Source organism: Nymphalis io, chromosome 19 (assembly GCF_905147045.1).
Source record: "Nymphalis io chromosome 19, ilAglIoxx1.1, whole genome shotgun sequence".
In the NCBI taxonomy this organism is placed as follows: Eukaryota; Metazoa; Arthropoda; class Insecta; order Lepidoptera; family Nymphalidae; genus Nymphalis; species Nymphalis io.
The window spans coordinates 6,354,682-6,369,141 of NC_065906.1; the positions used below are offsets into that span (position 1 = coordinate 6,354,682).

General features: G+C 32.7%; 1 long non-coding RNA gene across 1 annotated transcript in view; it reads right to left on the reverse strand.

Moving 5' to 3' along the window:
- Nucleotides 1–14,460, reverse strand: part of LOC126776042 (uncharacterized) — a 63,272-nt gene that overhangs the window by 339 nt on the left and 48,473 nt on the right. The window lies entirely within an intron of this gene.

A 14,460-nucleotide genomic window follows, 5' to 3' on the forward strand; every position in this document is an offset into this window, starting at 1 on the left:
AATATAAATTACTTTATTTAATGTTGTGAAAATTGTTGTTTTACAGAGACCTTAAGGAACTATTATTTTATTGAACAATTAATATTTTAGTGAACTTTTTAAAGTTATTTTCTGGTTTATATAATACCATAATGTTTACACCCGCCTGTGTGTATGTGTGGGGGCGGGGCTGGGCTTGGGTAACCTATAACCTCTTTTGTACTACTGACATTTCATGATGATCGGTTGAGTAGTAGAGTAGAGGAGAGTAGTAGGATGTAGAGAGTTAAAGTTAAAGACGTGAAAGCGTAACAAACACACAAACTCATTTTCACTTTTATAATATTACCGTAACAGCCTGTGAATGTCCCACAGCTGGGCCTCCTCTCCTCTTTTTGATGAGAAGGTTTGGAGCTTATTCCACCACGCTGCTCCAATGCGGGTTGGTGGAATTCACATGTGGCAGAATTTCAGTGAAATTAGACACATGCAGGTTTCCTCAAGATGTTTTCCTTCACCGTTTACGGTGAAGAAAAACATCTTGAGGAAACCTGCGTGCTTTAGCACGAGATGAATTATAATCACAAATTAAGCACATGAAAATTCAGTGGTGCTTGACCGGGTTTGAACCCACGATCATCGATTAAGATTCACGCGTTCTTACCACTGGGCCATCTCGGCTATATTATAATATTAGAAAGGTTACATCCTTTATCGCGATATAAAATGATTTCAACAGGACTGCACTGTAAATCATTCCAAATAAAACATATGCTAATTAATTTCGTTATAAAACGTTGTTTTGTAAGCAATTCGATTTAAAACATACCTACGTTTGAATTAATATTACTTGTGTATATACTAATAATACATTTTACGAGTTAGTTTTAAATAAAAAAACTTGTGAATTCATTAATTTTACCTTTTATTATACTTTGCTTTTTTCACATTGCTAGACGGTTTGCTAGGAAATATTGAGAATTAACAAAATATTAAGTAACTAGTAGTTCCAATATTCATTAAATTGAATTTTGAAACAGTTATACTAATATAATAAAAATAATAACGAAAGGGACATTTACAGACTGTTACTTTTACTTTAATAAAGAAGAAGATATTTTAGAAAAATCCTAAAGAATAAAACAAAGAGCACATAGTCATACAAGTTTCACGTATATTCAACAATCAAAAACGATTGATGTGTTTTTAAATTATGCAAAAGGAAAGTAGATGTATTTATTCATTAAAATTGTCTACACATTTGCTTAAAACGTTGCCTGAGTCTGGTACACATAATAATTCACGTAGGCATTTGAAAGTGTTTCTGATTATTGCATTACGATGAAATCGCTTCCTTTTGCATCAACTGCTTGCTAATAAACTACACGCTTTATTAAAATACCTTCTGCGGACAAACCAGCGTTTTCCATTTCGGTCACGCATATTGCGTGTGCGCTGATGACTATTTGTTTCCTTGATATACTTACATTTGACATATCCAGTTCTACTTGATTATTTATAAACTAGTAGTAACGAAATTGATGGAATTTACCGAGTACTCTATATTAATACTAATTAATTAAAAAAAAATTAAGTCCATCATTCACATCGATTTAACTTTTTTATCTTACTTTATTATCATTATTACCGAATGTTTTCAAATTTTTTATTTTAACAATTTGTGTTAAAGTTTAAAATATTTCAAGTTATCATATTAATGAATACTTATATTATAGTCTATGGATTTCATAAAGGTTTTTAATTGCTTTATTATAATCTTTATAGAATGATCGCGCCACACTGAGCGAGTTAAAATATCCAAGCGATGTTGCGTTGCGTAGCTATCTGGTGGATAGTTGGACATAGACGCTACTGTGTTTTCTGAGGATTGCGCCATAGTAATTAAGGTCGTATAATTAAAATTGCGGCCATTTAATACTTACTGAGACTAGTTGATTTTAATTTATTCAAAGTAAAAAAGTGACTATATTTGAATTGAAGATTTTCCACGACTATTAAAATATTATTAAGCATTTTAATAATATATTTTATATTAAATAACTATCGGTAGGTATTCAACAAAATAATACCGCCAAGCAGCATTATTTGGTATTGTTTTGTAAAGGTGTGATGGTCGAGAGGCACTACCTAGTACATAACATTTCTTGCACTGTTAATGTATATAATGGCAGAAGTGATCACTTACCATCTAGAAGCCAATTTGCCAATCTGCCTACCTATTTAAAGAAATTAAAAAGGATTCAAAGCATTCTATTCGACTAAAATATTTATATTTTTTTTATATGTTTTTTAAAATTATTATATTGCGATAGAATGGTTATTACATTATATGTAACATAATTAAGGTCAAGTAAATATATAGCTTATAAAATATATTATAGAATATGCGTTCGGATATTCGGTATAGTATTTTTTAAAACAAAATCCATATATGGTGAATCAATAATTGAAAGCTTTATAATTTTTACAAAGCCAATGTCTGTCCGTGACTCTTCTCATTCCTCATTCACGTTACATAAATTAAAAACTGTTTCACACTTAGCCTATATATTTGAAATAGGTAATTAATTAGAGGTAGAAATTTAATTTAATTGATACTTGAAAAGTGATAATTATGTTAAAACATGTAATGTGATAAATATATTTTAATTCCGAATAATTTTTCGCAGTCCAGTAAACGTCACCTTTCTACCGTCGTTTTAAAATGAAAGCGAGATTAATCATTTTACTTTCATGTCTTTCACTTTTAAATGCATATTGTACGTTTTTAATTGGTTGGACCTTTTTTATTTTTAAATGAGTTACTTAGTTCTTTATATGATCGATCGGATCGATTGACAGATTAAGCAACACTGGTCAATATCAAAAGGCTAATCAGGTGTAGGTGGTATTACAGTCAATATGGGGTACAATGACTTTTGGCCTGATCCAAGACTTGAACCTACGATCTCATGATCTGCCGAATTATAAGCGAGCCACTACAGGTAGGAGTAGGAGGTAGGGCTTTGAGCAAGCCTGTCTAGGTAGATACCACCTCCTCATCTTCTTATAGTATTGTTGTGTTTGAAGGTGAGAGGACCAGCGTAACTATAAACACAAGAGACATAATAACATCTTATTTCCTAAGGTTGGTGTAGCATTGGCAATGTTATTGTCAATCACTTATTATTATAAACGCGTAAGTACCTAACTCTGACTGTCTGTTACGCTGTCTGGCTGAACCTGTGAACCAGTGTACTAACTTTTTGTAAAAAAAGTAACTACTAAGTTTCTTGCCGGTTCTTCTTGGTAGAATTCACATTCCGAAACGGTAGCATTTGACGATTCATAAGTACTTGTAAAAGTTTATTGGTAAATTTGGAATATGGCTAGCTCGAACCCCAGGGTAGGATATAGGCTACTATTATACTTGCCACCCACGACACGCTAAAGAAGTTGCGGGCGAAAACTAGTTTACTGTATCTCTGTTTTATCATTATGGAATTAATGATATAACTTGATCGTTAATGTTATGTCGTTTCAATCACGCGAAGCATTTAGTCTAGCCCATACCAGCTACCTCAAACTATTAAAAAAATCACTGCATATAGAATGTCTGTTTTTTTTCTTCTATTTTACGTTAATATATAAAAAAGTATATTTTATTTTTTTGTACAAATACAGAGAAATCACTATTAGCACGGATATGATTTCGAATTAATATTTATTATTTCTTATGTTAATGATATGACATTGTGGAATGAAGCCACGAGCTCAGAGAGATCTATTATTTTAATATCGAGTGCAATGTAGGACAATGTCTTATCTAATGTCAAGTCAATCTGCTAACGATACTCAATCAGTAGTCCAAACTATTTGCCTATTAATAAAAAAAAGTCTGACATATAATTTGGTCTATTACATTCCTATAATATTATTATTATATTTTTTGTAATAAAATCCTTAATTCAAATTTAATGATAAACTTAATGTTTCTTCATTTGGCAATTAGTTTGCAGTCAATATATCTTAATAATTTAATTTAAAAAAAATACAGACAAAAAATTGACTTCGACAAATTTACGTACATATACATAACCAAACAAATATACATCATTCTCAATACCTCCGAACAGCTTAAAGTGTGAAGATCTGTTATAATTCGAATATTTCTAAAATCGAAATGATAACAATTACACGCGGAAAGTATAATAAATAATACTGTCGTTTTTCAATTAAACTATTCAATGATAAATAATTTATTTATATCTTACAAGGACAACTTACTACTGAGAATTGTCAATTGTCATAAGCAGGTAACTAATGTAATTAGTATTTATATTGTCTCTGCTGATTTTTATAATAATGATGATAAATGGAACAAAATATATTTAAAAAAATCAAATACAACGAGTATTTGTTTTGAATTGAAGTATTCGGGCTATTGTTGTATTATACGTACATACATAGAAGCAGTGTATACATAATATGTGCGTACGTATGGTACAATTTGAATTCTCATTTTGCTAAACCATAGTCGGACAGTAAAAAATAGAAAGTTGAAATGGTCAGACGTCTAATTATATTATATATTATTATTACCTTTTGGATTCGTTTTTATCTATATAATCAAAGAGTAAAGGGAAAATGAACTCTTTTATAAAACAAAAATATACATTGCCTTTTTTGTTTCACCTTTACCTTATTTTTTATTCAGAATTTGATTTAAAAAGTCACTAAAGAGTAATAAAAAAACAGCAATAACCTGTTTTATAATTTTATATTACATTTTTATCATAGCTTACTGTCACTTTTTAATGTACGTGTGAGCGTATATAAAACTAATTTTAATAAACTAATAGAACTCGTACTTTGAGTACATGTGATGTCTTGTGACAGATTTCGGAGATTAGCTAAATGCACAAGATAATATGATGCACGAGTGTTCACGCAAGCAGATATGCACTCTATTTTCTCACTCTCTTATTCCTATGGCATGGCAATCCAATAACACCAGAGAGATTTCACAGGAACCACGTATTTATGTGCTTTTCATGGGTGTTTAAGGACTGCCAACTTCATAAATCCGGATTGCTACTGAGAATTTCTTAATATGAAAACGAAATATCTTTTATTGGTCCAGCTCGGATTTTGATACCAGGATATCGGGGAACTATATAAGGAATTAATATACACAGAACATAGATGTAGAAAATACCTACACTATAGACATTTTCAAATTTGGGTAGTATCTAAGCTTTAATATTCTTGGTGGTATAGCTCAGGATACGTTAGTACCACATTATATTTATTATACTATATAATATATATATGGCATGTCGTGCCGGGACCGATATACGTCGAGGGGAAACCTCTCGAAGTTGTTAGTGAATATACCTACCTAGGACAGATAATACAAGTCGGTAGGAACAACTTCGAGAAGGAAGCCGATCGAAGAATTCGCTTGGGATGGGCAGCATTTAGCAACCTTCGTCAAGTCCTCAAGTCGTCTATACCGCAATGTTTGAAGACGAAAGTCTTCAACCAATGCGTCTTACCTGCCATGACATACGGTGCCGAAACGTGGACACTAACTGCGGGACTAGTCCACAAATTCAAAGTCGCTCAGCGTGCTATGGAGCGAGCAATGCTCGGAGTATCTTTGAAGGATAAGATCAGAAATGAGATTATCCGGAAAAGAACCGGAGTCACCGACATAGCTTGCAAAATTAGCAGGCTGAAGTGGCAGTGGGCTGGTCACGTATGTCGTAGGACCGATGGCCGTTGGAGCAGACGAGTCCTAGAGTGGAGACCGCGAATCGGCAAGCGCAGCGTAGGGCGCCCTTAAGAAGGTGGCGGGCACCAACTGGATGCGGAAGGCGGAGGACAGGGAGCTTTGGCGCACCTTGGGAGAGGCCTATGTTCAGCAGTGGACAACGATTGGCTGTTGATTGATTGATATACTATATATATATTATATTATACTATATTATTATATAATATACTATGTATATATTTTCCACCAACCCACATTGGAGCAGCGTGGTGGAATAAGCTCCAAACCTTCTCCTCAAAAAGATTAGAGGAGGCCTTTAGCCCAGCAGTGGGACATTCACAGGCTGTTACGGTTACGGTATATATTATATTATACTATATATATGATACTATTCTACGACTTTACATGATTAAATATCAATTTCAATCAGTGTACAGGCAAGAGATTTAGGATATTATATGATGTAAGTTTCCGAATAAAGTTCTTCTATCATTATCATCACAATATGAATAATGTTTTAAAATCATGACGAAATGCTTGAAATTTCTTTTTCTTTTTTATGCCATAGTTACCTACGTACCATATTTATTGAGATATTAATTATGCTAATACTATGTATAAAGATTGAGCAGTTTGTTAATTGTTTGTTCAAACGAGCCAATCCTGCATCATGCGATTTTATTCTGGATCTGAAATCTATTTTTTTCGTTAGATGAATCATTTATTGGGAAAGATTAGACTATAGATCATCACGCTACGACCCACGGGGATTTTCTAGTAACGCTTAAAGAGGGCGAAAAGAGCCCGAGCAGCTTCTCGGTAGCCAATATAACTTTGACCCTAAGAAGCGGAGCAGTGGCATAGACGTGAACCAATCTAGCAAACTGTAGACAAGGACTCATTATGTTTACGAAACAGACATAATTTGTAAAATTTAACCACATACAATAGCTAGTTACGATATATTTTTCTTCGTCATAAAAAAAAAGCGTTATAAGTGCTATGCATATAGACATATATATATTACTAATGGCAAGAATTATATGTTTCAGACGATATGTCAAATCAATATCTTTATCTATTCCTAGTTCTTCACCTCCACTTGAGGTTAGTTGTTGATAAAATAAACTACAACTGTCTCATAATGCGCTTACTTAATGAAACTTTATTGTGAGAATTATCTGGCTTTATGTTTTGTATATTTAGTGTTTATTAACCAAATTATATAATTTTTTTCATATCGCTGCTCCATTAGTTATGGCTTTTAATAGTTGCGATACTTTGACTGATAGATAAGGATATTTTTCTATGCGTTAAAATTACAATTATTAGAAAACTAGTTCTTCCACGTGTCAGAGTGGGCAACGCTTGATCGATGCTAGTATATAGGTAAGTTGCTCTATGTCAGCTGTAGGTACTTTATATCCTTGTCTGTACCCCTGACAACGTTTATGCAAAATATAATTATAATCGGTTGAGTAAAATAATCCGTTAAGACGAGAAAGCGCAACAAACAAACTCACTTTCGAAGTTAATTAAGTCCAATCATATATTTGATGTTTGCAAACGATTTTGTATTCATATTTAAAAGATTTATTATTATTTATTATTCTATTTCCAACTCATTTAAAAGTTTAAAGGGACAAGACGAAGAAGACAAATGTCTATTAATTTATCTTTTAACAGAAACACAACGGCAATGATTATACTACTTTAAAATGATATTTTTGGACAATTACAGACAAAATATCTAACTAAAAACGTATTTCATTTTCATATATATCATATACAATCATTATTGATAATTTTAATATAGCTACCATAAAATTATGTAAAAAGTTTTATAGTAGTTTTATAATACCTACTATAAAATTATGTAAAAAGCTTCGTAGAAATAGGTCCGATCTATAAGTCTTCAATAAAATTTTATCCACCTTATATAAATGTATCGATACTATATATAAAATTAAAACAAAACAAATTAAACAATCAATTAATTCAAGATTGAGTTTTATTTAAATTTATTTAAATCAACGGAAATATATTTAAATTTCGGAAACTATAAATTCAGCTAATTGAAATAACATTGTAATAAAATTCGTTGTAATACTTGATTCGATTTCATAGTTAATTAAGACTTATTTCCTCTCGTGTAGCTAAATCATTCAATCCGTTTTCCGATTTCGTTTGGCCTTCTGGATAAATAATTTCTGATTATATCTATTATTTATTAATAATGGCAGGCTGGCAGGCATTGGAAATATTATATACGTATTGCATTGATAACCTCTTGTCTATTAAATATGAATAAATTGATTGCCTATTCAATTATATTAATAAATATATTCAAATAATTTATTTTTATGTAATTATCGATTTATTTTTCATAAATGAATATTTAATTATATCAATGAGTATTATTAACGATTATCAACTTTGAAATTAAATAATATGACTAATAAAAACGTGTCCGTCTTAAATTACCTACTATGATTGCGTAGAAATAATTTAAGTAAAGTTTTAAATAAGTATAAAGTGAAATTTGAAATCATATAAAAAAACAAGGATAAAAATAAAACATAAAACCAGAAACAAAAATAATTTATTGAGACGCATAAAAAACATAGAAATATATATAGGAATACCAAGTGATCAAAACATTTATTAAAAAAAATACAGTTAAATACGTAAAAATTACAAATCTTAAATATACATACTACCTACGTTAGGTAAAAAATTATGAATTTATAAAAATATTTAATTAGTTAAGTATGGCGCTTACTATTTTTTTGTAGATTAAATATTTCTTACAGATACATAATAATTTATGAATATTAAACAGAATCCTTAAGCTATAACATGACTATTTGAAGTAAGGAATAATAAATAACTTTCGTAATAGAATATTAATTTACATATAAAGAAAAAGTTACATAATTATTTTAAATTCTTGTTCAATATTTCTAGTAGTACACGTACTATGAAATGAGATTACAATGCAAGGCCGTATAAGGCTTCCCCCGCACTTGTGGACCTAACTATACTTGACCTAATCGTGTGCTACTTACTTATTCTGTTAAGTTCCACTGACAATTCTTGAACGTTACATATTAATTTTAAAAAAAATGTCACATACCTAATTTAAAACTTTGAAACGTTTATCTTCTAACACATTCGTATGTGTATATGTATTTGTAGCTATTGTGTTTCCCATTGTTAAGTAGGACGGCGATTGTGATCAATGCTAAATAGACCAATCTAAACGTACAATAGAAACAACATACTTGTTGTAATAAGATTAGGATAATATAATTCCAATTATGGACAATCTTAGGGTATATTTATTCATAAAGAAGTAATGTTAAGCATTTATGGATTACTATAATTATTTAGCTCAGTTATTTCCAGTTTAGGGTTTCCCACGACAAAAGTCTACTGAATTATTAATTGAGAGTTAATTGATTTGTGGGAAACTGTTTTACTAAATGAAACATTAAATTCAGTTCATATGCGTTTCTTATTTTTTATTGCTTTTCCAATGATACCTATGTATTTAAAATTTAAACGTGAAATAGTGTTGTGACGCTTTAACGACAACATATCGATATTAATTGTTTGGTTTAAAACGATCAGATGTTTTGATGAGGTCACTATTGTTAAGAGTCACGGACGAACAAATTCTATTATTACGACGTTGTTTAACAGACTATATAGCTAATCATGGCATCCTTTCGTAGAAACCTCAGTGACTCGAACGCGTAACTTTGTAAGAAATTCAAGGTCTTACAAGAATAGTACAGAAGTGTGAACAGGAGGGAGCTACAATGTTTATTGCTTCTATAACGTACCGCTAATTATAACTCGGCCAATACTTCGCTATCTTACAATGTAACATATGTCAGCTGTCAAATTCTTCGTTTTTCATAAATCTAGGCCAGTGGTTATTTCCAATTAAATAAGACAGGGCTAAAAATTAACAGTCGCGTCTCTAAAAAGGTGCTAGGCAATATTCAATATTAGCTGATTTGTGTCTCTTAATAGATACTTCATTTATCATAATTTCTGAAAAATCTAACAGTTAGATATTGCAATTTTTATTTCAAAATATTTCTATTATTCACTTTGAAGTTTGAATATTTTTAACATATAAATGAGCGCCAAGTTAAAAAAAAGGTGACAAAAACTATTAATTTTGTAGTTAAAACGAATTGTACATCTGCCTGCCTGAATTAATCCGGCACTACGTCTATATAGTTTCTTTCTTATGTTTCGATAGCAAGACAATGCCAGTCAGTTGTATGTCCTGCCACTTCTTTATCTTAGGATAAAAAAATTAAAGAAGAAAAAACTAAACTACATATGAAAAATAATAATAACTACTTATATAAAACAAACATAATAAATTCAAAAAACATTTATAATAATAACACAAAACAGGTTTTTATCGTTCGTTAAAGTAATACAAATAAATGATAACTAATACAATAAAATATAATTAAAATGCATAAATACTGATTAAATTAAAGTAATAAGCGAAATATGAGAAACTTTCGTTTAGAAATATAAGTAAATTAAATTATTTGAAATATTATCAATTAAAAGTTTACAATTAATATTTTATAATGTTATCTCATATTAGGCGAAACAAATACAACTAAATAAAAATAATAATAAAACACTAATTAAAATATAGAAAGTTCAAAAATAAAATGATAAAATTAAAAAGCACTTTTCAGTTTGTAACAGTTTATAGAACTGGTAACAGCATATTCCGAGTGGCAGGTAAGATGCGACGCAACACGTCACGGGGTGTCGTACCAGATAGTGCATTTACAGTGTCAACTTTGCTATAATGCAAATTGTCGCTTGCTTTGCAAACGCACTCCTGGCACGAACCCCGAAACGTACTCAAAACTTCGATATCGATTGTTCACGCGTTAAGTCACTAAATCGTCTATGCACAGCACTAATGTCCCCTATATTCACTTTCAAATTATATCGTAGTGATGTTACGAAAAAGCGTGAGTTAGTGAATGAATTGAGAAGTTAGTTACAGGGAATGATATTTAGGACTAAATATCACGTAACCATTACCAAGCGTGTACACTAATTAATATTTTATTGGCACAATGACTGTCACCTTAGCTGATCGACGTTGTTCGTTTATTATTCATAGAGCGGCATTTGATTAGTACGAGTAGTTAACGTGTCAAATGCTAATGCATTAAGTACAAAATAAAACGATAGCTTTGTTTGTAAATTGATTAAGAAACATTGTGTCATCGTTCGTGGCTTATTTGGACGTAGTATAAAAAAACGAAATAGAAAGCAAGGGAAAGTGTGAGTTATCGAAAGAATAATATAAATATATAAAAAAGTGCCTAAATTACATGAAATGTAGCATTTTCTCTCAGCAATGATACTTGTTTCTTTTTTCATTTTCTCATACGTTAATTTGCCATGTGAAGTATAACACAATGAATGAAAACCAATTTATTATTGTGTACTCATTAGGTTCTTTGGTCATCGGTCATGAGATGTCGTCATTCGGCATAGATCAAAGTAGTAACTAGAAAAAAATTGCTCGTTACCATTGCAATTGATTTAGCTTTGTTACTGAAATTAATCTATTTATTCTCAATAATTCTTAAATTATTGAAATATTTATATTTTAATGAAAAATATGTTTTATTAAGAATAAACATTTTTAAAGCAAATGATTATTCATATTTATTAAACGTCACAATGTCGTGACGTAAGTCTAAAGGAAACAAACATTATCAATTGACACGTGTAAAATATACGATATGACAAAGTTACGTATTTATTTATTATATATTATATTTATATACAAACAAATTAGAATGAACATCGAACTATTTACTTTAGTTTTCTTTCTAACGATGTGAATAAATGTAGCTTGATCGTGTGAAAAAAGCGACGGCATTGTGTAGACAACTATGGAGCATTAAAGTCAATTGTTTGTAATTATTACGCGTTATTAGAGGCGAGTTTCGCTTGGCGAGTTTAGACAAAGGTGAGCGCTAGCGCAAGTAGGCCAGACCGGCCTTGCCTCAGACTGACATAGTCCTCTATCCACCGAGTTAGGCAATGGGATAAATCGAAATCATATATTACAAAAAAACCTTCAATAACAGAAATCAAAAATAGGCTTCAATGTTTTAAATGTACGTAAAATAAGTACTAGATGAAATAATTCGATTATGAATTGGGAAATCATTACAGAGTTTACTTAACAATCGATTAAATTTAAAGTCGCAGTGAATAAAACCTCGTAAATCGGGTTCAATGAGAATGGGGATACGTATTAATGACTGTTATAATATAGAAAAAATCCATGTAATTTAAATACACGTGTTGCATGTCGAATGACATCATGTTGGTTATTCCCCGAGATGCAACTTCATTCTTTGAATCATTAGATGTTTTTTTTTCTTGCAAATAAAACGTTCTAAGCGAAGCATTATTTTTAATGTTACACTGACAACGATTCTATGTGGCCTAGGCCGATTGCATTACAGGATTACTGCCGATCGCCCACGCGTTGCTCACGGTGCATTCTGACGTAACACATGTACGTTGGCTGGCATTGCACGTTAGCCACTATTGCAGCCGGGATCTAAGCTGAATGTTTGAAATGTATAATATCCTTTTATAAACCAAATTACAAATATCTTGAAATAATCAATATCGTAATATTTAATATCGTTATCGTTATATATTTGGGCGTGCAATTAGAATGAACATTAATTACTTTTCCACATAAATATACTTTCAAAAAATCACCCTGTTCGCGTACTGTTACGTCACGCTCGTACGATACTTTGAAAGTGTAGCGTAATCGTATTAAACATCAAGAAAGTAGGACAAATATTTGGCTCCCCTGAGATAGATAAGTTGCATTGTGCAATTGAATACGAGTCCCACATGATAAATTGGCATTCTCCTTGATTCCATTCTACACTATTGAAACGTCCTTGAATACATGGGCCGCGTTAGAACGAACGGGTGCCGGTTAGAATGTCATAGTTAGCGGTTATAAATTATAAAGCGATGTTACTTTTACTGGTCGATTGCACACGAACGGTTAGCGAGCGGTCGGAAGCGGCACGGTCTAACGAACACTTTCCCTCTTAACGTCACATCCCCAAGTTTCGACATGCTTTATAAGATTTGTCACGATATTTGCAATATTTTTTGTGGGAAATAGTTTATGTGTGGAAGATACAAAACTAAGATTAGTAAATTATTAGTGCATATGAAAATCTTTGCTGCTGTTTATGAAAGTTTTTTTTATATATTGATGTCTTGCACTGATACAGGATAAATACTTTAATCGTAATGCAGTCTTGAGACAGTCGCGGCTGATTTGAGCGCGTTGGGCGCGTTATATTATCATGGCAAGTACTTTATGCTAAATGTCATAGTGTCAGCGTAGTTTGCATTCCGAGTGCGACCCACACTTTATCATATTTTATGCAAATACCAAGCCAAGCAAAGCATCTATAAAAGAACACATAATGAAATTATTTTGGATAGTTAGCATGCATTAAGCTTCAATGAAAAAAATAATCAAACAGAACACGTGACGGTCGTAATGCAACATTGCACGTGCTTATCTAAGTACTCATATACAGGTAGGGGTTGCGAGTCGCGAGTCAGTCTCGCGACGAGGTCGTCTAATTATCTAGTTTAAAATAATCCCGCTGTAGGCGGAGACTTGCGCAACACTCAATTCCAACGTTCTAGAAGCGACACTGACACGACACTAGGGGACACTTCACTGGAGTCCACGGAACGTGCAGAGGCGGCGCGCGCGGCCGTACCACTGCGACGCGTTCCACTTTTCCTTCCGGCGCGCAGCGGCGTGCGAGCGGTCGCGAGTTGGCAGCGGCACGCCTTGCATAACCGCCGGTTTCGCAAAGCGGTCGGTGCAGCGAGCGGCTTGAAATACGCCGCACCGCTTCGACGCCGATAGCCGGCCGACTTGCGCGCTTGACGAAACCACCGACAACCAGCCTCCGTCACCGACGCCCGCCGTTGCACGCAGTCGCCCGCCGCGCCATCCATGCCTCGTGTCTCACCTGTTGCGGTTCTCACCCCACCATTTCTTCGTCTGATTTCACGCGTATCACTTTCGCCTGCATGCGAGCTCGCTTTCATCCTCAACACATCCACGCAATCATGTGAATTTACGTAGAGAGCGTAGTTATATGTGCACAGAGAATATATTTTGTGGTACCGTATGCCACACGGGTGAAAGATAAGCGCGCGCGTTACCAGATGCATCTTTAACTAGGTCACCGTACACTCTGCCTGCTCGATTGCGTGATTATAGAAGCTTGGATTACGTCGGGTTATATATTGTTACGGGATTGTTTTGCTGCGTTTTGTTTAAATAGGTAGTAAAATAGAGTAATAGGTCTCACTCGTTAAGCATGTAATAAGCTCAATGTTCTCGGTTACAATAATGTCGCCGCGGGCCTCGAGCGCCACAAATAGATGCTCCATTTCGACGTCCACCCTACCGCGATAAGCGAAAACATTGCAGGAACATTTCTATTTTATATTTAGGATTTAACTGCTTTACTCGCAGTAAACAAATTATTATTTTGAATTTGAGAAACACTCGTTTAGATCTATTTACAAGCGAACCATTTCGAACGCGATTCAGTGTAAATCAA